The sequence below is a fragment of the Triticum urartu genome, chromosome 5 (assembly GCF_003073215.2).
Source record: "Triticum urartu cultivar G1812 chromosome 5, Tu2.1, whole genome shotgun sequence".
Lineage (NCBI taxonomy): Eukaryota > Viridiplantae > Streptophyta > Magnoliopsida > Poales > Poaceae > Triticum > Triticum urartu.
Window position 1 is genome coordinate 414,331,559 of NC_053026.1, and position 12,265 is coordinate 414,343,823.

General features: G+C 50.7%; 1 long non-coding RNA gene across 1 annotated transcript; it reads left to right on the forward strand.

Annotated features, from left to right (window-relative positions):
• Positions 1-2,113: 2,113 nt before the first annotated feature.
• On the forward strand, positions 2,114-4,562 carry LOC125556108. Its single transcript, XR_007305007.1, has 4 exons — positions 2,114-2,504; positions 2,590-2,760; positions 2,843-2,952; positions 4,212-4,562. It is a non-coding gene; the product is annotated as an uncharacterized LOC125556108 (long non-coding RNA).
• Positions 4,563-12,265: the final 7,703 nt, after the last annotated feature.

The following is a 12,265-nucleotide window of genomic DNA, read 5'->3' on the forward strand; positions in this document are numbered from 1 at the left end:
TTTGGAGTTGGGGCCCTGGGCCACATCCAAACCTCGACGTATCGCCACAAAACCATGTATTTATGATTAAATAGATACTTATGTAACTAGAAATGATTTTTGGAAAAAAATAAATAGCAAACAATAAGGTAGATGCAGTTCAAAATTGACCCGCTTCCTCCTGAATCGGCAGAAATTTGTCTTTTTCACAAGTGGTGGATCAAAACTTTTGACACCAAACCATTTTGTCAATTATGCATTAAATATGGCCTAATATTTTATAAAAATGATTTGGTCCAATTTTGCAACAAATATTTGGTAGCTCCTTCACAAAAAAAACTCGTTTTGGGCATTCAGAAAATGGAAAATGAATTTTCCGTGCAAAGAAAATGAAAACTCCCTTAGGCAACTTTGTTTGGAATTCCAAGATGCGCCCTTGTGCACAATATGAGATCATTTGAACAAACTATGCCATGAATGTGGCCATAAGATTGATCATTTCGCTTGAAAGCCATGAATCTTCATGCATGATAGCTCATTTCTGAGAACACTTTTTTAAAATAATTGCTGTATTACAACTTTGTTATTTTTCCTAGAAACTTGGTCACATATAATGACAGAATGCGAAGGTTTCCCAATTTTTTGTTTTTTCTTGAATTTTTTATGCCCGTTTCGAAATGCGATGAAAACGGCGGGTTTGACCGTTCCTAGCTAATAGTTGAATCTTGGAATTTTTTTGATATTTCTCTGATTAAATAGATACTTATGTATCTAGAAATGATTTTTTGAAAAAATAAAGAGCAAATTATGAGGCAGCTGCAGTTCAAATTTGACCCGGTTCCTGCTGAATCGGCGGGAATTTGTCTTTTTCACCAGAGGTGGATCAAGGCTTTTGACACCCAGCCATTTGGTCAATTGTGCATTAAATATGTCCTAGTATTTTATAAAATTGGTTAGGTCCAATTTTGCAACAAATATATGGTAGGTCCTTCACACAAAAAAACTCATTTCGGGCACTCGAAAAATGGAAAATGTATTTTCCGTGAAAAGAAAATGAAAACTCCCTTAGGCAACATTGTTTGAAATTCCAAGATGCACCCTTGTGCACAATATGAGATCATTTGAACTAACTATGCCATGAATGTGGCCATAAGATTGATCATTTGGCTTGAAAGCCATGAATCTTCACGCATGATAGCTCATTTCTGAGAACACTTTTTTAAAATAGTTGCCGTATTACAAGTTTATTATTTTTCTTGGTAACTTGGCCACATGTAGTGACACAATGAGAAGGTTTTCTAATTTTTTGATTTTTTTTTAAATTTTTATGCCCGTTTCAAAATACGGTCAAAACGGCGGGCTTGACCGTTCCTAGCTAGTGGTTGAATCTTGGAAAACTTTTGATGTTTATCTTATTAAATAGATACTTATGTACCTAGAAATGATTTTTGGAAAAAATAAAGAGCAAACTATGAGGCAGATGCAGTTCAAATTTGACCCGCTTCCCACTAAATCGGCCGAAATATGTCTTTTTCACCAGAGGTGGATCAAAACTTTTGACACCAAACCATTTGGTCAATTGTGCATTAAATATGGCCAAGTATTTTATAAAAATGATTTGGTCCAATTTTGCAACAATTATTTGGTAGGTCCTTCACAAAAAACCTCATTTGGGGCACTCGAAAAATGGAAAAATGATTTTTTTCGTCCAAAGAAAATGGGAAATGATTTTAGAAAAATGGTTTGGTCCAATTTTTGAATAGATGTATGGTAGGTCCTTCACAAAAACCATTTCGGGCACTCGAAAAACAGAAAACGGCTCTTTTGTGGAATGTTTGCCCTAAATAAGAGGATAAAAACTATAAGAGAAACATAGGCTGAATTCTGATTGGTGGAATCCGTTGTGACATGGATCGATGATGTGGCAAACATCCGTCCATCCATACATCAATCCATCCGTCAATCCAATCCAACCCAGTGCAGCCTCTCTCTCACACACACACGCGCGCGCGTGAACCCTAGCCGATCCAGATCCCTCCCCGCCCCCACTCGTCTCCCCAATCCAGATCCCTCCGCCGCCGCCCCGTCCTCCCCTTCCTTCCGCCGCCCACCTCTCCCCTCGCCTCCGCCCCCCCCCCCTCCCCTCCCTCCACTCCTCCCTCGCCTCCGGCCAGAATCATCACTCCCGCCATCCACCAACCCCCCGTGGCTAGCTAGGGTTTTGGCCGCCACCCCTTCCGGTGACGGTGAGGCCAGATCACCGCTGCCAACTCCATTGGGCTGCCAACGCCAGATCACCGCCGCCTCTGAATCCCATGGTCACCCGCCACGCAATGCCCATAAACAACTCCCCACACCCGTACCTCCGACGCATGCCGTCGCCCCTCCTCATCCACGCCGCACCTGCATCCCCACCCAGAGTCGCTGCCGCATCCGGTCCAAATCAAGCAGCAGGGCAGCCGTGGCCAAATCCACTTTGGTGCTTCCAAATCCATGGTGCCCAAGCCATGGATCTCATCCACAAGGTCCCATATCTCTCCCCTTTTCTCCTCCCCACGCCTCTCCCTCTCTCTCTCTCTCTCTCTGATTCGATTCAATTCGAGGTTGCAGATATGGTTCCTGTTTTCGTCAAGTTCGTGCTGCTGATGCAGAAGAACTCAGCATACCCATAGGGGGACTGGGGGAGGAGGAGGAGGAGAAGGACCACCGGAAGGTCTTCATGGCTCAGCTCGTTGCCCACAACCTGCGCTGCTCCAATCTAGTATATGGGATAGGGATAAGGTCCGCCCCTCTCTCTCGATTTGCTCTCCTTTCCCATTCCTTTTCCTTCGATTGGATTCTCTGACGGATGTGTTCATCGCAGGAGCACCCCTAGATGGACCTGACACGAAGCTCAAGGAGGAGAAAAAGGATCCCCGCCCACTTCATGGCACACTCCATCAACACCATGACCAAGCCAGTCGTCAAGCAAAGGTAGGGTTTTCATACTCATCAAATCTCAACATGTACTATATGTTTTGTTTCTTCATCATCCAGTCCTGCTACTTGCAATTGTACTAATATATATGAAACGTTTTGGCTAAAGCAATTTGTATGTATGTGTATGGTTAGACCGTGAGACTAGAACTGGAGCATCCCTCCCTTTTGGATCTTGAGTTTCTGTTATGAATCAATATGCAGTAGCAACGCCATCTAAGAAAAAACATATATCCATGCAAATGACTAGTGTCAAGATCCAAGCCTGACGAAACTGAATATTTTCAACACTTCTACTGTTCATGATAAGTTTCAGTCCCTCGGTCTCGGTCGTCCATTTGATTTGCGTCACAAGGCCCTAGTTGCTCCGTGCCGGTTCACAACCGCAAGACTACCACAGCCACAGATCAACCATCCAATGGTCCCCGTGATGTCCAGTGTCACTGTTAACTTTTTGACAAAGTTACTTTTGCTTCAGTGTCTTGTTTTACCTTTTAGTTGTTTTGCTTAGCTACTTAAGCCCCCATTTTGGATCTGCCGAATGACATGCAAATTGGATCCATGCAGATGTTATGTAGTGTATCTGAAATTGTAGTGTATCTACACTCAGGTTGCTCAATTTGCATATATTCTTTTCACTGGAACTATCAGATGTGCATGGTTATTTGACCATAGTTTTGAAAGCAGATGTCACACATATAATGTGAGACAACAGTACATTGTCAGCACCAGTATTATTCCACATCCTAAATTACATGTGCGGAATTTTGTCTGCCACCCTGTTATGTCTGGAGGTTTCCCTTCATAATTCTAAGTTGGTGATTCCCCGCCCTGTTGTCTTGCTGTGGACACCAGGTGGTGGCCTTTCTGGTCAAGGTGGTCACAGCATGAGTATTTATTTGCTCTGTTTGTAATGCTTGATGTTTAGCGTGTGAAACTGGGTTTTGCATGATAAATCAGTCACGTTTGGCTATTGCTACAGTAGAAATGTGACTTCCTTTGTTAATTAGCTTTGGAAATCAGTTGTGATCTAAGTACATGTATGGAACAGAGGAAAAAAGTAAGAGGCCAATTCAATTTCAGAGAGAGAGAGAGAGAGAGAGAGAGAGAGAGAGAGAGAGAGAGAGATACGTACATGTATGGTTCAGGCAATGATTTATAGATGTATTCTTGGACTGCACCATGGATGAGCATGTCTTGTTCAACTAAAAAATTATTAATTGAAAAGAACTAACTCCATCAAGTGATATGTGCAGCTACTTGTGTGGTGAGAAGAAACCTCCGGCTGATCAATAGGGTCATGGAGCCCCCTCACCCTGTGCATTTGGCAGCTCGCAGCGGGGACCTGGATTGCATCTGAAAGCTGCTTGCGTGGGGAGCTGATCGGCTCCAAAGGGACTCTGCTGGGGGAGAACTAGATCCCTGCCATGGTCTTGCCTTACACATTGTTGGTCTGCTGAATTTTGTTCTATGAGGTCACTGTCAATAGTTTCTCTTGCCCAACGCATGATTACATTTGGTTTGCTGGAACATTGTAGAAAAGAACTTCTTTACATAGAAAACATTGCAAAAATAAAATGTGCGGAAATCTTGAACGGGTTTGGGTATGTTTTCAGCCTCGCCTCCCGCCTCGCCCCATACGCCCATGAGTGATATATACCACTTGCCCGCTGCTGTATCATATTGCTTACTTTTTTACATCAGATCAACTATGAAGAGAATTGGTGGTGGTTAGGGTGTTCTGGTGCTTATGTAATCTTCTTTCAGGCCTTTCAAGATAGAGTTCTTTAGCTGACAAGTTTAGCAAATGTTGCAGTGCTTATGGTTTAGTTTTACGCCTGCGTAGAAAGAAATCAATAGCTGCTATTGTTTCTAGTTTTGAGGTTGGGATGAGATGCATGTTTGCATGCTTGTGCTTACAATTGTTGGGGAACGTAGTAGAATTTTAAAATTTTCTATTGTCGGTGTACTAGAGTAGGGGTACCCTAGTATCCCGAACTTGTGCACGGGCAGTCGCAGCATCCCGCGGCAAGGCTTGCCGGGTGACCGCCAAGATCCTCCGTGGTTCCTTTGGAGCCATTCAAGAACAAAGTATCCAAGCCAAGGAGACATGACCCCGGCAAGAGGATATTGCCGGGAAGGCCAACCAAGGCATCTCAAGACCCCGGCAAGAGGAGCTTGCCGGGAAGGCCACCCAAGGCATCTCAAGGAACTTGCCCCGATGCGCCGTGCGTCCTGGCAAGGCCCGGTGAGCGACAAGCTCCTGGGCGCGACAAGACAACGACCGCGGCAAGGCGCTTGCCGCGGCAAGCCACCACCTCGTGCCCGCGCTCCAGCACATCCACCAACGTGTCGCTTTGGGACTCTTCCAGGCGTGCGTGGCGGGAGGCTGTGCAGCCAGCGGTGCGCGGTGGCAAGCGGCGCTGACAAGTTTGCCATCGTGGCGAGCGGTGGCGTCCCTGGCGGTCTCTTTCTGCACTGTCTAGGCAACGCAGACGGGGATTTAATACCCTTGTCCCCTGCTATCAGGGTTAGGTATGATACACTGTAGCAGGTAGCTGTACCTACCGCAGCACCTTTCCATTTTTACCCTTGTCTACGTTGCCACCTGTCGGTGACCCCTTGAGCATATAAAAGGAGGCCCATGCGCAACGTAGGGGGGTTTGGCTGTTAGCTAGCTCAGAGAACACTCACGCTCCGTCTTGTTAGCTGTTGGTGTGTACTGTAGCACTCCACGCTCCCGAGCAAGAACTCAATACAAACCAAAAGGCAGGAGTAGGGTTTTACGCATCCGTGCGGCCCGAACCTGGGTAAATCGCTCGTGTGCTTCGCCTCGATCCGCTCTTTGCGCGACCTCCGCCCCCGCCGAACCGAAAGGGACCCGGTCTGCCGGTCCCATAGGTGCCCGTGGATCAGTACCCCGGCATCTTTGGCGCGCCAGGTAGGGGGCGTCGAGGTTGTGTGAACCAGATCCGGCATTCTCGCGAGCTAGATCTTCATCATCTTCATCGACATGCCGCCGAAGAAGAAGGTTTCGGAGGCGGCTGCTCCGTCCGCGACGAACCCGCCATCACCGGAGCGAACGGCTGATGGGGCAGGCGCCGGCGGAAGAACGGGCGTCGACGAGGGAGCTCACGATGCTGCCAGGTCCAAGGACAAGGCTGGCTGCCCATCGGCGGCGTAGCCGGCTCCCACAATGACCGGGCGCACTCCAAGACCTCGGCGTCCGTACATGCACCGCGCCCATCTCAGGAGGCGCGGGACCAACAGCGTCATGGTACTCACGGTACCATGCGTTTGCTAGACCAAGATCGAGCTAGTGGATCTCGGAGCGCTCAGGACCACCATGCACGCCAACATGCTGGCGCGAGCGAGACACGGTCGCCTGGACGGGATACTGCTCCTTCTAACGTGGTTAGAAGTCCGAGCATATCCCGCTCCTCGCGCCGTTCGCCACCGCCACCCGCCACTGCAGCAGAAGCTTTGGCGCGAGCTCAACTGCTCCTAGACTACCCTCCAACAGTAGACAAGATCGACGACTGGAGGGCCACCATTCAGAGTCTCATCGGCTTTGCCAACGGCAACACTCAGCGGCAGCCGAGTACGTCGCAGCCGCAGCCAGTTAGCCAGGCACGAGCAGGTGGCGACAAGACCGGTGGGGGTGCAACCTCTGTGCACTCTCCACCCTGAGGGCCAAGATCGCCGACTCGTCGGATCCACCTCGACAGCGACTCCACCGCGTCATCGGATCCACGAGCCCGCCGCGATCAGCGCCAAGTTCTTCACGAACGACAGCAAGAAGATGCTCGTACTCGTATCGAGCGCCGAAGAGAAGCGCGGCATCAATCAGACCAGCGCGCTGGGCCCTTTGTCGACATGCATGCGCCAGGGGAACCAGGCGACTTGCCGTACGCGGTAGGTTGCCCTGCGTTCACTCGTGAGCTGCGGCAAGTCCAGTGGCCCAACACGAAGAATTTCAAACCAGATGTACCAAAGAAGTACGACGGCAAGACGCATCCGTCGGAGTTCCTCAGCATCTACACCATCACGGTGCAGGCTGCCGGGGGCGGGACGACAAGATCCTTGCCAACTACTTCCCGCTGGTGCTCAAGCCCAACGTCAGGTCCTGGCTCATGCACTTGCCGGACAACTCCATATCCTCCTGGGCAGATCTATGCCATCAGTTTGTCGGCGCCTTTACAGGCGGCCACAAGCCTCATGGCCAAGAGAGTGACCTTCATCTGCTCGCCCAGAAGGAAGGAGAGCCCCTGCGCAAGTACATTCAGAGGTTCAGCCGTGTACAGCACAACATCCCAGATGTCCACCCTGCCGCGGTCACCAGCGCGTTCCATCAGAACGTGCGTAACCGCAGGATGCGGGAGGAGATGGCAATGTGCAAAATCAGAGACGTCAGTGAGCTATATGCCCTGGCCGACAAGTGTGCACGTGCTGAGGAAGGGAGGAAACTCCCCGGAGAGAATGCAGGAGCAGGAGGATCTGACAGCGAGGATGCTGCCCCGGCAAAGAAAAACCGGCGGCGGAACAGGAGGAAGAAAGGCAAAGATGTGCTAGTCGTTGAGCAGTCCAGCAACGAAGGTGGCGCCAAGAAAGCCAAAGTTGGTAGCTCCGGCAAGGAGGTTGCCGCATGCACCAACTGTCAGGCTGTGGCGGTCGCCGACAAGCAGGACGGCACCGACAAGCAGTACTGCAAGATTCACCGCACCAAGGGCCATGACCACCAGAGCTGCAAGAAGGTCGAGCAGCTTGTTCGGCAGCAAAAGGCTGAATACGAGCGACGCGACAAGGAGAGGGCCCAAGGAGGTGCTGGAGAATCCGGCAAGAAGCGCGCCGGCCGGGGAGGACGCTGCGGCAAAGCCAAGAAGCGGCAAGGAGATAGACCTCCCCGCGGCCGCGACAACGATGAAGACGACGACAATGAAGACATGGATGATGTCGAGACCAGTGAGCAGGAGTTCCAGAAAGCCACAGAGGTCTTGTGCGTTGACGATGGTGCTTCTTTACATACTTCGCACCGCCAGCTCAAGCAGTGGGTGCGGGAAGTCAATGCGGCAGAACCACCCGTCGAATCACGCAAGCTTCTGAAATGGTCTAGCACGCCTATCATCTTTGATATTGAGGACCGTCCTGATCGCACAACTGCGGTCGGGTGTTTGCTGATGTTGGTTTCACCAACTATCCGCAACCTCAAGGTCACCAAGATGTTAGTTGACGGCGGGGCCGGCTTGAACCTGATCTCCTCCGCTGTACTCCAAAAACTCCAGATCCCTGACAGTGAGCTTGAAGAGACCGGCACATTCCAAGGAATCAATCCGGGAAGGAGCAAGCCGAAGGGGAAGGTCACGTTGCCAGTTACATTTGGCAGCGAGCTGAATTTCAGGACTGAGAGGGTCACTTTTGACGTTGCCGATATTCCATTACCTTACAATGGGATACTTGGCCGTCCAGCACTCGCCAAGTTCATGGCAGCCTCTCACTACGCATACAACATGCTGAAGATGCCAGGCCCGATAAGCGTCATCTCTGTCCCCGGTGACAAGAAGGATGCTCTTATCTGTGCCGACAAGATCTACCGGGAAGCAGCAGCCGCAGCAGAACGCAAGTCACTTGCCGTTGAAGCTCCCGGGGGGAAGAAGACCAAGTCCGGCAAGAGTTCTGATGCCCACTCCGGCAAGCGCACCTCTTCGGAGTGCTGCGCTGCTGTCGAGCACGCACCATCGAGCTCCACCGGCAAGTGTAAAAAGACGATGGCAGCTCCGCCAGAGACGAAGAAGGTGTCCGCCAAGGAGGATGGCACTGGTGGTACCTTCACCATCAGTGCCACTCTCGGCCCTAAATAGGAAAGCGCGCTCATTGCTTTCCTGCGGGCGAATGTCGACGTGTTTGCGTGGCAACCGTCTGACATCCCCGATGTTCCCAGGAAAGTGATTGAGCACCACCTTGCCGTTTGTCCTCATGCGCGGCCCGTCAAGCAGAAAGTCAGGAAGCAAGCAGTGGAGCGCCAAGCATTCATCGCAGAAGAGATCAAGAAGTTGGAAGCAGCAGGCCTTGTCAGATGAGTGCTCCATCCTACATGGTTGGCCAATCCTGTAGTCGTGCGCAAGGCAAACGGGAAATGGAGACTTTGTATCGATTTTACCGATGTTAACAAAGCTTGTCCCAAAGACCCATTTCCTTTGCCGCGCATTGACCAGATTGTTGACTCCACAGCCGGATGTGATTTGCTTTCATTTCTTGACGCATACTTAGGATATCATCAGATTTTCATGGCAGAAGAGGATGAGGAGAAGACCGCATTTATTACTCCATGTGGCACGTACTGTTTCATACGGATGCCTTTCGGACTAAAAAATGCTGGTTCAACATTTGCAAGAGTAGTCCATATCGCTCTTGAGCCGCAAATACACAGAAATGTGGAAGCCTACATGGATGATATAGTGGTCAAGAGCAAGGACAAGGCAACTCTGATTCAAGATTTAGACGAGACCTTTGCAAATCTGCGCAAGATCAGCCTTAAGCTCAACCCAGAGAAGTGTGTGTTTGGAGTTCCCTCCGGCAAGCTTCTCGAGTTCTTCGTGTCTCAGCGGGGAATTGAAGCCAATCCCGACAAGATCAAGGCCATTGAGTAGATTGAAGCGCCCAAGCGCGTCAAGGATGTACAAAGACTTGCCGGTTGCGTGGCTGCTCTCAGCAGGTTTATCTCTAGGTCTGCTGAGCGCGCCCTGCCATTTTTCAAATTATTGAAAAAGGCAGGTCCAATGAAATGGACTCCGGAAGCGGAGGCTGTGCTGCAAGACTTGAAGAGATACCTCTCCTCCCCTCCAATACTTGTCGCACCTAAGCCACAAGAGAAGTTGCTGCTGTATATAGCGGCAACCAATCAAGTGGTTAGTGCTACGTTAGTAGCAGAGAGGGAGGCAGATGACGAGCCCGCAACCGCGGCAAGCACATCCAGCGACAAGCAGGGGGCTTCCCCGACAAGCTCTGGTCCCGACAAAGATGAATCTGCGCAGATGCACGAGGAGATACAGAAGAAAATGGTGCAGCGCCCAGTTTACTTTGTCAGCTCCCTTCTGTAGGGGGCTAGGTCATGGTACTCTGGCGTGCAGAAATTGCTTTTCGGCCTTCTCATGGCCTCGAGAAAGCTGCGCCATTACTTCCAAGCACACGAGATCACAGTTGTCACTCACTTTCCGCTGAAGAGGATACTACAAAATCCAGAAGCGACAGGCAGGATTGTTGAGTGGGCACTGGAACTGTCAAGCTTTGGCCTCAAGTTTGAGAGCACTTCAACTATCCAGAGCAGAGCATTGACAGAATTTATAGCAGAATGGACGCCAACACCAGATGAAGAAATTCCAGAAATGAGCATCCCCGTCAAGGAAGCAGGCAAAGAGTGGCTGATGTACTTTGATGGTGCCTTTTCGCTGCAAGGCGCCGGCGCTGGTGTGCTGCTTGTCGCACCCACCGGAGAGCACCTCAAGTACGTAGGCCAGATGCACTTTCCCAAGGAGCAAGCAACAAACAATACTGCAGAGTATGAAGGCTTACTTGCCGGTCTCAGGATCGCGGCAGACCTTGGGATCAAGAAGCTCATTGTTAAGGGTGACTCACAGCTTGTCGTCCGCCAAGTAAACAAGAGTTATCAGAGTCCGTTGATGGAAGCTTACGTCGACGAAGTGAGAAAGCTGGAAGAGCACTTTGACGGCCTACAAATGGAGCATGTTCCAAGAGCTCAGAACGCCATTGCCGATGGCCTGTCAAAGTGCGCCGCACTTAAGTTACCTGTGGAACCAGGGATCTGTGTGCTCAACCTGACTCAACCATCCGTAACGCCATCAACTGGACAGAGTAAGAAGAGGATGTTGATTTCTGGTGACTATTTGCCGGTAGAGCTTCCCGAAGCCGCCGCCAAGAAGGTCCCCAAGATCAACGGCAAGAGCGCTGAGGAGCAGTCTGCTCCGGCAAGCCCTAGGGTTTGTTCCGTTGAAGCAGAAACTCCCGACAAGTTTTGCTCCGGCAAGCTTGCCGGGGAACGTCAAGCTCCGGCAGACCCGCAAGTTCTCGCCGTAGAAGCGGATGTTCCCGCAGCAGTAGATTTGCCTTTAGTCCTTGTTGTTGAGCCACAAGCTCCAGCATGGGCGCAGCAGATTGTCCGCTTCCTTCAGACAGGAGAACTTCCCGAAGAACAAGAAGAAGCGGAAAGAGTAGCCCGGCAGTCAAGTATGTACCAGTTTGCCGACAAGACGCTGTACAGAAGAAGACTCAACGGCGTGAAATTGAAGTGTATTCACCGGGAAGACGGATAAAAGCTGTTGGCAGAGATACATGGAGGCATATGTGGTCACCTCATTGGCGCAAGAGCACTTGTCGGCAAAGCATTCCGGCAAGGTTTCTTTTGGCCGACAGCCCTCCAGGATGCAACTGCACAAGTAACCAAGTGTGAAGCGTGCCAGTTCCATTCCAAGCAGATACACCAACCAGCTCAAGCTCTCCAGACGATCCCTTTATCCTGGCCATTTTCGGTCTGGGGGCTCGACATCCTCGGCCCTTTTCCCCGAGCAGTCGGGGGCTTTGAGTACTTGTACGTTGCAATCGACAAGTTCACAAAGTGGCCGGAAGTGGAACCAGTGAGGAAGGTGACAGCACAGTCAGCAGTCAAGTTCTTCAGGTCGATTGTTTGCCGCTTCGGGATCCCTAACAGGATAATCACCGACAACAGCACACAATTCACGAGCCGCACCTTCATGCAGTACGCCCAAGATCTTGGCGCCAAGGTCTGCTTCGCTTCTGTTGCTCACCCGAGAAGCAACGGTCAAGCGGAGAGGGCAAATGCTGAAGTGCTGCGCGGGCTCAAGACCAGAACTTTCGACAGGCTGCACAAGTGCGGACGAAATTGGATCGAGGAGCTGCCGGTGGTTCTTTGGTCGATCAGAACGACGCCAAATCGAGCCACTGGCCAAACACCTTTCGCTCTAGTCTATGGAGCAGAGGCAGTTATCCCCACGGAACTCGTATACGGGTCACCTCGAGTGCTCGCTTATGATGAGCTTGAGCAAGAGCAGCTGCGACAAGATGACGCGCTGCTCCTTGAGGAAGACCTTCTTCAGGCTGCTGTGCGAGCTGCTCGCTACCAGCAAGCTTTGCGCCGCTACCATAGCCGCAAAGTTAACGCCAGAAGTCTCGAGGAAGGCGACCTTGTTCTTCGGCGTGTTCAGTCCGCCAAGAATTCCAACAAGTTGACGCCGAAGTGGGAAGGCCCTTACCGGGTGAAACGAGTCACTAGGCCTGG